Source organism: Pituophis catenifer, unplaced genomic scaffold (genome assembly GCF_029215685.1).
Source record: "Pituophis catenifer annectens isolate HBS135680 unplaced genomic scaffold, rPitCat1.0.hap2 SCAF_1, whole genome shotgun sequence".
Lineage (NCBI taxonomy): Eukaryota > Metazoa > Chordata > Lepidosauria > Squamata > Colubridae > Pituophis > Pituophis catenifer.
The window spans coordinates 61,792,437-61,810,905 of NW_027256881.1; the positions used below are offsets into that span (position 1 = coordinate 61,792,437).

At 36.5% G+C, this 18,469-nt stretch overlaps 1 protein-coding gene across 2 annotated transcripts in view; it reads right to left on the bottom strand.

The window, feature by feature from the left end:
- Window positions 1–18,469, bottom strand: part of LTBP1 (latent transforming growth factor beta binding protein 1) — a 206,029-nt gene that overhangs the window by 124,501 nt on the left and 63,059 nt on the right. The gene's annotated exons all lie outside the window — the stretch shown is intronic.

Sequence of the window (18,469 nt, forward strand, 5' to 3'; positions counted from 1 at the left end):
AGAAGTCCAAATAGTTTTTAATAGCCTCTGGATGAATTGGGTCTTCTCCTGGGGTCTTCCCTGATCTTAGTTGAGCAACAAGATTTTAGATCTCTGTCACTGTTGTCACATTGGCAGATTTTATATATTTTCACTAGAGCTTCCACTTCCAAAAGAGATATCCATATAGAGTTCCTAAAAGTATGCCTCCCAGGTCCCCAGGAACGGATGTGATAATCCATCATAGTTGGGCCTTTCATTGGGAATTTGATGTGATGTGCCAGAAAAATGCTGAACTATTGGATTTGACTGTTTGAATGAGTTGTGTCCAGATTTTTTTCACATGGTTTTCTCTTTTTCTTGCATGCCAGCAGCTTGTGGTATCTTTTCTGCTGGGGGAGCAGTGGTGGGTTGCTCCCGGTTCTGTCTGGTTCTTGCGAATCGGTAGGAAAAGCAGTGGGAGGCTCCGCCCACCCACCTGGATGTCATAATGGCATTCTGCACATGTGCAGAAGCGCGCAAGCGAGCAAAGCGAGTGCGCATGCGTGCTCCCATTGCAAACAGGTAGTAAAGGTAAGTGGAGCCCACCCCTGTCCTTTGCAGCTGTTGGTGTAGCATTGGATATATAAGTCTGGTTAGTGACAGCAAGAGCTTTTTTTAATACTAACATAGTTCTTGTTGAACCATGGCTTGGAGTGGTGCTGTTGTGTTGGAAAGGAGGGGAATTCTGATAGAGCTCTTGAGTGAGGGTGTTATAATTCCTTAAAGAGTACACCAGGGAATTCAGTAAATGTCAAGATAGCCTGGCAGCTCTGGAGGCGACCTTAGGTCAATCGCTTGGATATCATTTGATTTAAATGTGGGGTCCACTTAGCTTAGCTATATGGTCTTCCTCCTTGCATAATAAGGCAGAATCCTCAATATGTGTTTCTTGAGTGAAGTAGGATTGGGATATGCTTGCTATTGAACTTTGTTGTGGTTAGAATGCAGTATTAAAGGCTAACTGTGCATTCTCACTGCCAGGAGTTCGATCCTGACCGGCTCAAGGTTGACTCAGCCTTCCATCCTTCCGAGGTCAGTAAAATGAGGACCCAGATTGTTGGGGGCAATATGCTGACTTTGTAAATTGCTTAGAGAGGGCTATAAAGCACTGCGAAGCGGTATATAAGTGCTATTGCTATTGTTACAGTAGATAGTATTTTTCTTAATATTTAAGTCTGTTCATTTAAAGTCACACAGTTCTTAATATTTGAGGAAAACAATCCTTGATAAAAATTACAATTTATCTTTGTTATTTTTACTTATCTTCTGCAATCATTTTTTCCTTCCAGGAAGAGATCTAATTAAAGCATGCCAAAGTGAATAACCATTATCAACAATTCGGTAGGCATTTTGTTGAGATTCAGCTATAATTCATCAGTGTCACAGCATGTCAGTACAGATGGGATGAGCTCCTAAATCATTATCAGCAGCAGCACCAGTGGCAACAGCAGCAACTTGAACATAATCAATTGTGGATACTAAATCATGGGAAAAACCCCCATTTTTTGCTTTATATGGATAACCTAAAACTACTTTGTAAATCAAAATCTGAAATTGAGTTTCTGTTCGTCATTATCTATATTTTTACTGAAGACAGGAGAATAATATTTGGCCTAGACAAATGTGCTAGTTTTGGAATTACAGGAGGCAAGATTGTAAGAGAAGATGGGCTACAACTAATGAATGAAAATGCCATTAGACATCTGGTACCTGAGCAATACAACTAATTATAAGTAATAGAAGTTATTGATTTAGAGCACAATGAAGTCTAAAATAGTTAAAATCTAAATTAAATGATGAAAGTATTTTTAAAACAGTAAATGTTTGGGCAGTCCCAGCAATTAGATATATTGCAAGTATAACTGATTGGTTCCAAGCAAAATGGGATAATCTTGATTGAAAAATAAGGGAACTAATGACCATACATTATATACTGTACTTATACAAGTATATAAATATTAGAAATACTTATCTTTTATGGTTTTAATGCTTTTGATGCTGTAAGACATCCAGAGTTGCTTTAAAATGAGATGGGAAGGAAGGAAGGAAGGAAGGAAGGAAGGAAGGAAGGAAGGAAGGAAGGAAAGAAAGAAAGAAAGAAAGAAAGAAAGAAAGAAAGAAAGAAAGAAAGAAAGAAAGAAAGAAGGACTTTTGACAACACAAAAACTAAACTGGAATACAAGAAGGAACTAATTCTTAGTTGATTAACCTTTTTTAAAATTAACTATTCCATGGCCAATATATGGACCATACTAAAGAAAAATATATCAAAATCTAACATATTTGAAATCTGGAGCACCTAAAAAAGAAACTAAGGAAACTATCAAAGCAGCTTAAAACAAGCCCTTCAAACAATGGCATCAAAGCCAAAGTCAAAGTATTTCCAACAATGTCAAATGCAAATTGCATGCAATTAAGTATGAAACGGTATGAAATCATGTTCGTGGCTGAAGTAAAATCACTTAAAAGTGTTAATAATATTATCAAAGGATTGCAAAGGTTGTTCATTGGAATTTCTATGACAATTTTGGCTTTACTGTTTGCAAAACTATTGGAACCATGAACCTGAAAAAGCAATTTACAAAATGTGGATATCAAAATTTTGTGGGATCTTGAAATTCAAACTGGCACCACATATTACAATTATATAATACCCACATATATTACAGTCATTAATTCCCCAAATATTACAATCAAAGTAAAAAGAATGGCTTATTGATATAGTAATATTTGAAAACAGTCCAACAGATAGAAAACTCTAGAAAAATAACAAAATATCATATTTTACAAATTGAGATAAAAAGATTATGAAGGAAAAAAACAGTTGTCATATTAATTCAATGCTGGTGCAATACTAAAAGGATTAATCAAATATTTAGAAATCTTACATTTATGACACTATTTCTGCAAAAGACTGTCCTATTTGGAGCAGCCTACTTTTTATAGTGAAACCTCCAAAACCCTTACATCCTTGACCAATTCTAGTGGCTTGTCCTGTCAACAATCAAGAAGCAACAATACCCTAATCAAGCAACTGTCAAACAAGTTAACAGTAAAAAACAGCCCAATCTAGAAATCATCATGGACCACATCCACCGATACTGACAGGGCAAAAATGAGGCAAGTTTTTGAGGCTAGTTGTTGGGTATTGGTGAATGCTGAAGTGTCACTCAAAACATCATGGCATGTCACCGTCATAGTTTTGCCATCAGTGTGTAGTGCAAAATAACTGAGGAAAATGGGGATCTGGCAAGAGTTCTCTGGTCAGATGATTATGAAAGCTTTAACTCATATCTAGTTTAGGTTATATAAGGTAAATACATTCTATAAACTAAATATGTAGATCTTTTTATTTATAACAATGTTATTCCTTCAAGAGATATTTCCTGTTAGATTTCCTTCAACTTTAATGTGAACAGTTGCTGTTTTGTTTTAGTTCTCTTATGAACTGAATGAACCTTAAAAAAACACTTTCATTGCTATATAGTGCAAGATTCTTGACTCTGAAGATAATCTGCATCCACATGGATCCTCTTCCATTTAGAATATGATCCTACTGCCACCAAACTCTGGAGAAATTTTTATACCAAATTCAAACGAAATCTATTGTCTAAAAAAGACCATATCTTGCCTGAATTAATACAAAACTGCAGACAAAGCAGCCTGGTATTGGGCAAGAAATGCAAACACTAAAATTACAGAGCTATTGCCAACTACCGTATTTTCCGGCGTATAAGACAACTTTTTAACACATGAAAATCTTCTCAAAAGTTGGGGGTCGTCTTATACGCCAGGTGTCGTTCTCCTGTAACCAGGCAGACCAGCCCGAAAGGCTCTGACGAGCCTTAAATGGCTCTGACGATCCAAGCCCTGACGATCTGCTAATCAGGCAACTCAGCTGGAATCGCCAGAGCCATGGGGAAGGGAAAAACTTTTCTCTTTTCACATGGCTCTGACGATCCAAGCTCTGACGATCTGCTAATCAGACAACTCAGTTGGGATCGCCAGAGCCATGGGGAAGGGAAAAAGTTTTCCCCCTCCAGCTTGCTTATCTTAGCTGCTTGCCTTGCCTTGCTTCGCTTGCCTGAATCCATTCCATCAACAAGCAACTCCCTGCCTGCAATCAAGCAGGCAGGGAGTTGTGGACTTCAACTCCCAGAATTCCTCAGCCAGCAAAACAAAGCTGGCTGAGGAATTCTGGGAGTTGAAGTCTACAAGTCTTAAAGTTGCCAAGGTTGGAGACCCCTGTTCTATTGGGTAAGTTTTTTTCCCCTTTGGGATCTTTAAAAAAAATAATTATTTTTTTTAGTTGGGGTTTTTTTTAGTTGTTCTTTTTTAGACCTAGCCATTTAAAGTTTTAAATTTAGCTTTCATATAAAAATAAAAATAAAACAAAATAAAATAAAATAATATTTGTGCAGCTTTCTGAGATTTAGTATGTTTTTGTAGTGTTTCACTCTAACTACACAAACACACAAAATCTCACAAAGCTGTATGTGGAATTTTGTGTGTGTAAAGTGTGAAAGTTGGGTTTTTGGGCTTTTTGTGGCTGTGTGAGGTTCCTGCTTGTTTCGGGGGCCATTTTGGGTCTAGCACAGCTGCTTTTACATTGTGGGTGAGCCAGTTGTATTGTGTTGTGTTGTGTTGTGTTGTGTTGTGTTGTGTGTGTGTGTAAAGTGTGAAAGTTGGGTTTTTGGGCTTTTTGTGGCTGTGTGAGGTTCCTGCTTGTTGCAGGGGCCATTTTGGGTCTAGCACAGCTGCTTTTACATTGTGGGTGAGCCAGCTGTATTGTGTTGTGTTGTGTTGTGTTGTGTGTGTGTGTGTGTGTGTGTGTGTGTGTAAAGTGTGAAAGTTGGCTTTTTGGGCTTTTTGTGGCTGTGTGAGGTTCCTGCTTGTTGCAGGGGCCATTCTGGGTCTAGCACAGCTGCTTTTACATTGTGGGTGAGCCAGTTGATGTTTTTTAATTTTTATTTGGTGTGCGTTGGAAGAGGGATAGTCTTATACAGCGAGTATAGCCCAAACCCTATATTTTAACAGGAAAATTCGGGGGTCGTCTTATACGCCCAGTCGTCTTATACGCCGGAAAATACGGTATTTAAATGTATTTAAATGACAAAAAGGAGTTTTTTACGTAAATGTAACAAAAAAATAGTCTACTTTAAAAAAGTGCTTCCATCCCAATCATACAATGTTTTAACATGATATTTCTTTTTTTTTTTTTTTTAATTTGATTTATATGCCGCCCTTCTCCGGAGACTCAGGGCGGCTTACAATGCGTTTTCATCTAAGTTTCATTTCTATTGTGGTACTAGCAGTCTAATATTACATAATGAATAATAGATAAATAGCCTACCCAATCCAATATTGTTACAAGATACAGCAGAAACTTTATTTTATACATAAGTGTTTTAGTGATACTAAAAACCTTTGATGCTCTTTAACTAGATTTTCTATCTTTTAAACTGCTGATATTCCACACTCAAGAGGAAATTACTTATTTCCTAATATGGGTCCATATCACTTATCTATTTGTCACATCCAAATTAGCTTGCTGGGAAGTCATCTAAAAAAACCCCACACAACCATCCAAAAAAATTCCTTCACAGCATTTTTCCATATCAGTTTTTTTAAAAAAAAATAGTTTATTTTTATTAGTCACACATACTATTAAATAATGGACACTCTTACCTTTGTAAATTATCTACATTATCATATAACAGATTTTCATCATATTTTTGCTAAACATTTTATTATCTATCATCTATCTATCTATCTATCTATCTATCTATCTATCTATCTATCTACCTACCTACCTACCTACCTACCTACCTACAACTGTCCCATAGAAACGTACTGAAAGTTTTTGCAGCCTAACTAACATGGGGTTAAAGTAGAAACCCACAACATTATTTTCTATAAACAAACTTGTTGAAAGAAGTAAATCCATAGAGAGTGACTTGAATTCCTTATCCAGAAGACCTTTCCAAAATGCATTAAATGTGATGGTTTTCAGAGCTATTAAGAGATCCAGTAAAAATAATTGAGATGCATTTGATCTTCATCCTGGTTTCCATTTGTTTCCCTGTATAAGTTATTCCTCAAGGCAACCAAGATGGTTTGAGTTCAAAATATGGACCAGGATCCAGTTGAAGTCATTGCATATAATCAGTTTATATCATGGCTTAGAATTAACCAGCCATTACTCACTCAAAATTTTGTTCAAAAAAACAACTTTCATGTGCAGTTAGTAAATATTACATTATCTAAATGTAATAATCTTAAAAGGAACATCAAACTAATAAGCTACAAAAAGCAAGATTAGAATTCACAGTAAACTGGCCTACTCCAAGCAATCCTGTCAAAACAAATCAATCTCAGTTCACAAATGTAGACTAAATAATGTACTGGACACTTTAAAATGCTGATATGAATAGCATAATTTTTTCTTTAATTTGTTAAAAGTAACTCAGAATGGATTTCAGATGGTTCCTTAATAAATTCTATGGAGGTTTAAGACAGCTATCTTGACAGATTTGTTGGAGTGGAAGTTGAATTTCATGGGGCTAAGACTATAGTACTGGGAATTTATGCCCGAAATGAGACAAGGTGACTTTTTACAAAAATTTGTGGAGATATTACTGAATCTTTTTTATGAACAAAGTTTTTTTATCTGATGAACAATCTATAGAAAAATTGTAATTCTAGAGAATATACCTACTTTTCAGAAAGGCATGTATCCTTCTCAAGAATAGATATGATTTGGATTTCAAAAAATTTGGCCATTAATCTGTAGTATAGTATATACTGTACTATATAATCTATACTATAGTATAGATTATATCAAAGAGTTTTCCTGATCTTATCCTTTTGATTTTACTTTATAAAAGGAAATCTACTTCTAGAGGAAGATTAAATGAAGCATTATTACAGAATTTATTTATGTGACTTTTTTCTTAAAAGACATTTTAAAAAACCATGTCAGAACTGTGTTGGACATTCTAGAATATTTGAATGAAATTGTGTGTTTCTACACAATGAAAAGAAAGCTTTTGATAATCTGAATTGGACTTTTCTATTTAAAGTTTTGGGGGATTTGAATTTTGGAGGCAATTTTATAAAAATGGGTAAAGTTGATCTATACTTCACAGAAAGCACTAATTATTGTTAATGAAGATCTAACAAAACCTTTTAAGATACAGAAAGGAACAAGAAAGGGCTGCCTAATGTTAACGTTAATGTTAATGTTAATGTTAATTTTATTTATATAGCCTACTGTCTCTTTTGCTTATTCAGTGTTTGAAATTCTGAATAGAGACATAAGACAGGATGAAAAGATTGTGGGAGTAAAAATTAAAAAAGAAACAAGTTGAGAACTTTTGCAGATGATTTAGTTTTGGCTTTAGAAGATCTCTTAAAGAGACTTTGGTGCATTAGCTAATTTAAAGACTAACAAACAAAATATAACAATGTTAACAAAAATAAAAAATTAAATAGAATTGACGAATAAAACAGTTTTGAGATTGCAAAAAAGATGAAATAGTTGAGTATTCATTTCACAAATATAAATTGTATGTTATTTCAAAATAATTACATTAAGACATGGAATGAGGTTAAAAAGTTATGTTAAGATGGGAGACAATATAGCCTGTCATTGTTGGAGAGAAGTTCTGTAATTAACATGAATGTTTTGCCTAGAATGCTATTTTTGTTTCAGACAATTCCCATTTTGACAACTGATGTATAATTTAAAGGATGTCGTAAAAATATCTCTAATTTTGTATGGTGGGAGAAAAAAATCATGAATTAAATATAAGGTGTGTTACAAGATACAAAAGGAAGAAGAGACGTATTGACAATACATACTGTACATTCATGGGAATATGATACATAGGTATTGTCAATTATTATCCTAAAAACTCAAGTTGGAAAATGGTGGGGACATTGTTCTTGTGTTAAAAAAAGAGAAAAATTAACATACTAAGAAAAAGTATGCTAGTTTTTATGCCTTTATTTTTGAGGAATTCATTTTTCAACATGATATCTTATAGTTTTTGATTCATTATGCCACTAAGATATACAATCAGTTTTCTAGCCAGATTATGAGGCAGTACCTACATTCCATAGAGTTAAGAATTTGATCTGCTTTATTCTCCTACAAGAACCAGGTGTACAAGGACAGCTATCTGCTGTCACAGTTTCTTCAAATGTGACAAGATGACAATTTCAAGAAGGCCTAGTCAGTATTCTAATTAAAGTTCTACCTTCTGTTTTGTGTATAGTTATCATAAGAGTTAATTTGTGTCCTGTGTCTGTGTCCATATGAATGTGTAGAAATATCCTACACAGACCGAGGCTTTATTTTTTAAACTAAATCATAATTTCTTCATATTTTTTTAACTATCAAGTTTTTCTTGAATAATCCTCTCACTGGGAATACTGTTTTGGATTGTTGCTGCTGCATGACATGCTTAACACATGTCTTAGAGTTAGTAAGGAACAATAATCACGTTATTTCTTGACAAGCCCTTCAGCTTTTGCTGAAAAAGAGGGATTTACTAAAACAAAAACAAAGAGGAAAAGAGGTGATTTGAGGTAAAATTTTGAACCTGAACTTATTATGACTTAAAATGTGCTTATGAAAGGAAAACATTTTCCATATAGATTTGCTGAGGATCAAAACAGCTCCTTCTTAAAACTGGCCTTTCTTTTTAAGAAGCCATATTTCTATTTGCAACTAATAAAATCAATTTTCTCAATAAAGTAAGGAATAGTAGCATAAAAAATTATTTGACCCAACTAAATAGCCCAACAGAGTAATGGAGAAGCAAAGTTTGGGCCCTTGCTAAAAAAACCCATAAATCCAATTAAACTGAAATCATACTTTATAAATTATTAAAGTTTTGTTACATATTTATTACAGCAGTAGATGTCTATGAAGTGCGAGGGACTACAATTCCCAGCAGCAGGGTCAATGCCCTAGCTGGTAGGGAATTCTGAAAGTAATAGTCCAACACATCTGGAAGGTTGCTATAATATATTATATATAATCATTTGGCATTCAAGTCACCCACTTACTCCATCAGTGAAATCCTTATGGAATATAATATCAAAGCAGCTACCATTCTTAAAGCCTCCAAAATATAACATCATATGCTATTCTATTAATGTAGAAGTGATATGTTGAAAACTTGGTAAAACACTTAAGGCCAAAGAAGGCATCCCAATCATGATAAAATATACATCTTTATAAAACAATATAACCTATGATATTTCTCTTGCCTTTTTTTCTCCTCAAATTCTCTTTAAAATTACTTAAATCAGAGGTAGGCAACATGTGGCCTTCCAGATGTTACTGAATTACAACTTTAAATAGTCCAGACAAAAATCTTAAGAGTAAGGGATACTGGAAGTTCAGCAACATCTGGAGAACAGATTCTTGATTAAAACTTCAATTAGCTTCAGTTCTAGTTTTGGAGTAGCACTGGCTGTATGTTTTTTTGCTAAACTCTGGTTTGAGCTTAACAAACATAATCAAACACAAATCATAAGCTACAGTGACAGAGTTCATATAAATCAAATCCAAACAATCCATGTTTTGCTTGTACTGCAGAAGGCCTGGCATGGATGCTTAATCTGCAGCTCTTACTGAGAAGATACATCTTTAGAAAAGCCCTAATTATTTTATATCCCTGCCACAGTTGTTCCAGAGCTTTTCTATAAACCAAAGGGCTCATTATGTTTTGGCTGCTGTCTGCTGTTCTCTATCAGGTGAGGTACAATTCGCAGTAGTACTACCAACATTAAAGACAGTTCTTTTCAATCAGCCCCTTATGTCAGTTGCCTTTACTTAAACCAGACATATTTCATTCACAAATCTGGAGGGACGATATGCTGGAATTCCCCCACTTTGACAGTTGGTATATACAGCAAACAAGAAGTCAAATCTACTGAACATATTATTGTGCTTTGAAATTTTATACTGCTGTGAAGCCTGCCAAAAATTACCAGCACCTATACTAAGGAAATCCATTTTATTTTATGCCAGATATCTTCAAAAAGTAAACATTTCAAGGGTCATTTCATTAGTGACTGTTTCTTTCAGTGGCTACTACAATAAGGAAGCAATTTTTGGGGAAGGACTACCCCCGTGATGGCGAACCTATGGCACGTGTGCCAGAGGTGGTGCGCAATGCCCTATCTGCGCTGCATGCTAGCCGTTGCCCCAATTCAGCTTCACTGTGCACGCAGCTCCCACCAACCAGCTGGTCTTCGGGTCTCTGCTGCACATTTGTGGGGTAAGGGGAGCATGTGGGGTGTGTGTGCACATGCACAGGGGGATAAGGGGCATGTGGGGGGCCTGCACACGCATGCGTGGGGGGGCGGGGGGCACTTTGGGCTCTCAGTCCAGAAAAGGATAACCATCACTGGACTACCCCATAGATTAGGGGCTATTCTGGGTTCTTACATTGTATTTATGTACTATATTATTACAGGTAGTCCTTGACTTATGATCACAATTGAGACCAGAATTTATGCTGCTAAGTGAAAATTTTGTTAAATAAGTTTTGCCCCATTTTACAACTTTTCTTGTCACAGTTGTTAAGTTATTAACAACTACAGTTATTAAATTAGTAATATGATTAAGTGAATCTGGCTTTCCCATTGACTTTGCTTGTCAGATGCACAAAAGTTGATCATATGAGCCCAGGACACTGCAACTGTCATAAATACAAGCCAGTTGCCAAGAATTTGAATTTTGATCATGTGACCATGATCTGCAACAGTTGTAAGTGTGAAAAATTGTCATAAGTCACTTTTTTCAGGGGCACTGTAACTTCGAACTGTCACTAAACAAAAGATTGTAAGTCGAGGACTATCTATAGTTCATATATCTATATTTTTATTGTATTTAATGCTTGATTTTATTATTATTTATTTATTATTTATTTAATTAAATTTTTATACCGCCCTTCTCCAAAATAGGACTCAGGGCGGTGCACAGCCAAGGTAAAAACAAGACATATATACAAACATGGTGAATCTAAAAAACTATTTAAAATAATTAAATGTTTTGGCCGAATTAAAACCATTTCCAATTTAAAATCAATTTAAAAATTAAAAAAAAAAAAATTTGGTCAAGCCAGCCCAGCTTGTTGGAATAAATAGGTTTTTAGGGCCCGACGAAAAATCCGGAGGTCTGTTATTATGCGTAATTCTGGGGGGAGGGTGTTCCAGAGGGTAGGCGCCACCACAGAGAAGGCTCTCCCCCTGGGGGTCGCCAGCCGACATTGCCTGGCGGACGGCACCCTGAGGAGGCCCACTCTGTGTGAGCGTACTGGCCGGTGGGAGGCTATTGGTGGCAGAAGGCGGTCTCGTAAGTACCCCGGCCCTAAGCCATGGAGCGCTTTAAAGGTGGTCACCAACACCTTGAAGCGCACCCGGAAGACCACCGGGAGCCAGTGCAGCTCGCGCAGGAGAGGTGTCACGTGGGAGCGCCTCGTCGCCCCCATGATCCCCCGCGCGGCCGCGTTCTGGACCAGCTGGAGCCTCCGGGTGCACCCCAGGGGGAGCCCCATGTAGAGAGCGTTGCAGTAGTCCAGGCGGGAGGTGACGAGGGCCTGAGTGACTGTGCGTAGGGAGTCCCGATCTAGAAAGGGACGCAACTGGCGTATCAGGCGAACCTGATAAAAAGCCCCCCTGGCCACGGCCGTCAAATGATCTTCCAAGGACAGTCGTGCGTCCAGGAGGACGCCCAAGTTGCGAGCCCTCTCCGTGGGGGCGAGTGATTCACCCCCAATAGTCAGCGATGGCGTCAGCTGGCTATATCGGGACGCCGGAAGCCACAGCCACTCGGTCTTGGAGGGGTTGAGTTGGAGCCTGTTTCTCCCCATCCAGGCCCGCACGGCCTCCAGGCACTGGGACAACACTTCAAGGGCATCATTGGGGTGGCCTGGGGTGGAGATATACAGCTGGGTGTCATCAGCGTTTTTATCTCAGTTTTGACCTAATTATGTAAACATAAACTACAGGTAACCTATAAGGCATAGTCTTAATTCTAGGTCTACAATAAAATCGCAATGGCCATTATAAATTCTTTGCCCTAATGTTCAGAATGACGCCATCTCAGAACACATGCATTTTCTGCCGTAATACATTTGTTTTCAAATGTCATACAATTCCTTTTGATGCACTACAACAGATTGACACCCCCTTCATCTCCTAGAAATTGTCATATAGATTAAATGCATTTAATTATAATTGATTTGGTTTAAGAATGGACAAAAGAATACTGATGCTTTGAATGTCTGCTGTTGGTCTTCCTGATCAAGTAATAGACCTACCTACCTGGAGGGGAGCAAATACTTGTGCTCAAAGCATTTATGTGAAGAACTGGTGATGTTGAAATGAAAGTAGATGAAAACCAGAGAACTGAGGCTTTGGATCAAATTAGCTGCAGTCACAACTAAGATGGGAAAGGAAAACCAATGGCCCTGTTCCCTATTCCTGCCTGACTCAGTTACTGGAGAGACGGGAGAGTGGATAGTGTGATAGAGGAACATCTGAAAATAGTTAAATTTAATGCAGAACATACTGAGTCATGCACACGGTTAAACTAGACTTCCAAGAAAATGAACTGAAGAGAAAGCTGCTAAAAAGGAAATCTTCATATTAGAGAACTCACTACAAGAGGGGATAGTCCCCAATTACTGACCAGCTCCAGTGAGCAAACTATACCTCCTGCTATCAACCTAGCAGGTTGAAGCCCAAGGGTGTCAAACTCAAGGCCCACAGGCCAGACCCCACCTGCAGGGTGCTTAGATCTGGCCCAGGGGGCTGCCCTGAAACAGCTAAGGACTGGCCAGAGCCTCTGCCTGTGAAAATGGAGCTAACTGGCCACACTCACCCTGGCCACACCCACCAAGCCCCCCAAGGACAAACACAACTCTGATGCGGCCCTCAATGAAATAGAGTTTAACACCCCTGACCTAGCCAATTGACAAGTTTCCAGTGATGTCATGAAATCTTGCTTGTAATCTCCTGATGTGACAGCATATGGAATACCAGGATGCTCTATGAGAAAAATGGGTATAGCATGCCAAGGATTACATACAATTACATAATTAAAGTATGATTATGTGCTGTTAGAACAACTAGAAAGAAGCTCTAACTGGATTAGTAACTTGACTAGATTAAACTTGTTGTAGAAACAGGGTTAATGAGTAAGTGTTGTTTCTTCTCAACTAGCTTTACTCTATGAAGCTGATGTGAAATTGGTGTTTATGATTTATGCTAATAGTAAGGTATGGGGTTTTGGCTTGCTGTGACTAGGCTATTAGATTTGAACTACGAAACCCTGGATCACTGCATGATAGCAGCAAAATGTTTTCTATACTCCTTCGGTACTGTCTAGTTTTCCTTTGAACCTTGGCAGTCAAAATCTGGCTGCCTTATTTGAAAACAAAACTCATATTTATGTATTTATAAAATAAATCTATTTATGTTATACATACTAGGCATTTTTGAAAAGGCAACATATCTGGACAACACAATTTTATGTTTATTTACTCACTGTTTGGTAGATCTTACTCTACTAAATGCATATAGGATTAGATCTATCAGCATGCTTTTTTCCAAAGGAAAGAAATCATTGCAGTGTTGTTCTTGCAACTTCTCACTCCTCTATATTTTTTTTAAATTAATCCTGCTTTTATTATTTTTATAAATAACAAAAGGTAGCGAACATATCACATTTATTATTTTTTTGTTTGTTTATTTATTTATTTATAATATATAATTAAAATTACAAAAGAAAATAGTCGGAAAATAACGGGGGGGAAGGGAAGAGGAAAGTGTGGGGCAAACAGAAAAAAAAGAAAATGTGTTGATTTCCAACTCCCTTTGGTGCAGTAGAATAAGATAACAACATCAAACCTCAACTTTTTTACTTTTACACAATAATATAAACTATCCATTTCTATAACAACAAACCTATTAATCAATAAAACTCAAACCAAAGTTTCATTTTTTCCCACCTCAAGCACAAAGTCCAGAAGCGGTTTCCAAGTAGAGACTAAAGTAATTGTATTTTTTTTTCTTTGATCAAAGCAGTCAATTTGGCCATCCCTGCTAACCTCCCCCTCCTCCTCTTTTCACCACCACAACAATCCTGTGAGATGAGTTGGGTTGAGAGTGAGAGACTGGTCCAAAATCACCCATCTGGTTTTCATGCCTGGCAGGATTAGAGCTCACTCTCTTGATTTCTAGCCTAGTGCCTTAAAACCACTGGACCAAACTAGCTCATGCATTTTAAAAAAATGTGCAGTGCTATACCACTAGAAGGCGATAGGCACTCAGTGAAACATAGTCTATTTGGTGAAAAGATGGGGAGGGGGAAATTGTTCATGACTCCAAGGATTTGTTCCAATGCTATCATAAATTGATATTAGAAAGCTGTGTAAGGAAAATCGTATTTCTCTGTTGATTGTCTGTATTCCTAATTCTCAAAAAAATACATTGAACAAGTATGTCCATTCCATGAAATATGTAGGGTAAGACTGTCAATAATCATTTTTCAAAGAGAAGTTGTCAGCTTCCATTTTGTCCAAGAGCAATAGCTAGGTAAAGACTTGGGCTAGATATGCCAAAGGACATGGAGCAAATCATACAATCTTAAAACATATTATGTGAAGCTAATCCTGCAAGCCATCCAGAATCACTGTTTGTGAGTTGGACAGGCATATACATTTGTTTAATGTAAATAATGTAAATAAATAAATAATCTTCTTTCTTTAGATTATTCAAAAAGCAAGAGATGATGGTACATGAAGGAGAAGCATAGTTGAAAAAAGAATACCATCTTTAACATTGTCCATGAAAATCCTCTGGCTTGGTAATGACTGATCTAACTTCATCTTCTAGTGCCAGAGGTTCTTGTAAGAATAGAATATCTTTTGAGATATCTTGAATTTTTACATCTCTCTCTACAATATTTCAGCCTGTCTGTCTGTCTATTGATCTATGATGTTAGACAAATCTTTAGGTTCAGATTTTAAAGCCAGACTATACATTCAACATGTTCCATATTCTTTAAAAACAAGTGTTTTATGCTGATGTATGTTACAAATCATGGAACTTTTATAAGGTCCAAAAATACATACAGAACAAGTTGATGGCTTAAATACAAGTTTTTAGTTCCAATGTATTGTAGTAATATTTTATTCTCAGAATAATGTAGACAGTATGAAAATGTTAAGTATGTTTTTTTAATTATTAGAGTCTGTATTCAGCATGTAGTATGGAAGACATATTGTAATAAATCAATCCCTAAACAATGTATCTTTCTTGATCCTTTGTTTTGATATGTAGAAAAAAATGGAGACTGACTAAAACAGTCTTGAGAAATAAATCCCTGGTAGATTGACCTCTACATTTCCAGGGCTTTAGGAACTAAAAAAACTCAAACCCATATATTAAGAATGCTTGCAAAGATGAAAAGATTAGTTCACAAGAATCCTGGGTTAAACGTTCTCAGCTACTCTATGGTCTTGAATTAGATGATCACATATTTGATTATTCCTCTATGGAGCCCATAACTTATTTTCAGTGCACAACATCAACAATGGGCCATAATTCAGACAGCTGTTCCATATTTATTTTAAGCATATCTTCCAGTTCACTCTCAATCTATATTTACTGCCTATTGTGCAAACTCTGCACTTTTAATTTCACCTGTTGTTTCCTCTAATAATTACTAACATGGCTCCAACTACCAATTTTCATTGTAAAGGATCAAAATTGTGACCTTAGATTCTACCTAGGAAAGTAAGCAATCACATCATTTCAGCCTATTGAAAGATGGAGATCTGCTTGTGTAACATTTTTTTGCTCAACTGTTTAGTTGAGAAAATAAAAAGACAGGCAGGAATTTTAGGCCATTTAGTGGCAGGCCCAAAAAATTTCAGATATGGACTTCTGGCACAATCATACTTCATGCTGTTGGAAAGAACATTCTAGGGTGGTGTTTGTAAATGTTGATCTTAGCATTCTTAGTTCCAGAGTGCCAGAACTTTGTTTTTTTCTTAAATTCTCATACAAGTAATTCCTTCCCGAAACTGAGAAAACTGAATTCAAATTGAGAGCTATTAATTAAATACTGGATCTAGAAGAATATAAAGCAACATTAATTTAAATTGATTTTCAGTCAAAAAGTTCCTAATTCAAGTATCGCACATGTAGACAAAGCCACTCTGTGTTCAGTCTCCGTTTTCTCTCTTTTCTAATATAAAAATCAGATGATGATAAGGTTTCTTGTTAAAATGCATGTGAAGCAGTCTAAACAAGGACACAAGACAGGTGAAAGAATGGAAATCTTCTGCTTCCTGTATTAAGCACAAGCTCTACCAAGGGTGTCAAACTTGGGGCCCGCGGGCTGGATGCGTCACACACAGGCAAAAAAGGGTGCAATACATCATAATATGTCACATGACATGATCGAGTTTGACACCGGTGCATCTATACAGAAACCTAGGCCACTACTGAACCAATGGATCCCGGTTCATCTATTTCCACTATCAACATCAGTAAAATCTTCCTTCCATGTGCATACATGGACATATCATTATTTTGTGTAACCTTTTTTACTGCAAGTTCAATTATTTCTGATGCTGGGGTTTACTTCATCACATTAAACACAGGGCTGGTAAACTTGTTGAACCACAATTTACAGAACCTTTTGTTAACTCTGCTGGATACAGCTCCAGGGAACTATAGCTTAGAAGAGGAATATCTGGGAGTTGAAGTCCACAAATTTTAAAATTGCCAAGTCTGGAGACCCCCTGGCTTAGAATATCTAATAGAATATAATTCCCACTTCACCGTTTAAAAATATCTTAAATGATACATATCCTCATCTATTGCTTTATTTGTTAAAAAACCTGATCTATTAATTTCTTTTTATCACAAGATTTCATTGTCACCATCTACAGGTTTTGAGCAGCACACATATGTGAATCAGGGGTGGGTTTCAAATGCATTCAAATGCATGCGTCCGGGCAGATGGGCGGAGCCTCCTGCCGCCGCTGCTACTGGTTCGCCCGATCCAGGGCAAACTGGTAGCAACCCACCACTGATGTGTATAGAGCATGCTTTCTAAAAACAATTTTTTTTAAAAAGAAAAAAGAGGCATCAAAACTGGAAAGTGTGGAAGTAGGCAAGCCAATCTTTTATATGCAAATACAAGAAATAACATGTTTAAAGGAACATTCCCTAAAGAGGATTGCTAAATGAAAGAAACTTGTCATTTAGATGACATTTGTTATTCATTTCTTGAGCTCTCTTTGTTAAGTTTGGAAACCTGTTGGATAAGAATTCTGGAGATTGGGAAAAACTGCTATAGATCAAATGTTTTATAAAACATATAAAAATAAAGTTAATAGATCACACGGTAGTCATCAACATGACAACAAAAATCTTAGGTTTAGTAAGAGCTTCCAATGGAGAAAGAAACCCACTGAAACCTAAAAACTCTTGTTCGTAACATTTAATATTAAGGAATCCATTTCCTGTAATATACAACTGAAGCTTTTATCACTATCAGCAAGTAATTTCCACTGCACATATTTTATTTTAGCATCCAGCTCAACTACAATTAATCACTGAAGTTGCTTTCTTTTAAAAAAGCTAAGTGGCCAATACTGTAATATATCTTAATTAAATGCTAAATACAATGGTATATTGCCAACAGTAGAAGTGCTTACTGCTGACATGTCAATGGTATGTGGAAATGCCCTTTGGAGACAGGGAAAGGATGAGGAGGGAGGGATGTTGCCTAGGGAATTGTCAGATAAGAGCTATCTTGCAGCTGCATAATGCATGGAGAAAGAGGCTCAAAAGTGACCAGAAATAAGTTCTCAGACTCTAAATGAGACAGCGGAATTTGTAATTTCAGACTTGCAAGGTTTGATTAATGCAGTCTTACAATAAAGTAGAAATAGCTCATCTGGCTGTGTTTCTTGTCTGATCTAGGCTGACATGACAGTGTAGGACAAGGCATTTTCCTCCTCCTCCTCTTTGAATCAAAGTAATCAAAATCAGCTCTAGAAATTTCCACTATCTATCAGAATGATTTTGAGGATTACGAAGGAGAAAGAAAAAATGATTTTTTTGGTGAATGGACTTTGTTCTTGAAGTTGCGTAGATTGCTGAACAAAGGTTGAGTCTGCTGCTATTCAACTCAAATCCATAAATATTATCTTTAAATCTTATCTAAATCACTAAATTAATAGACAACATTTTGCTATCAAAGATTCTAAAGTTCTTGTACCAGTGGAAGAATCCTGAAGATATCATCTGATCCCAGAGTATCACAATATTCTGATACAGGACTATGCAGAAATGGTATATAACATTTTGAATCATTCAACTCTTTTAATATCAAGAAACCAATGAC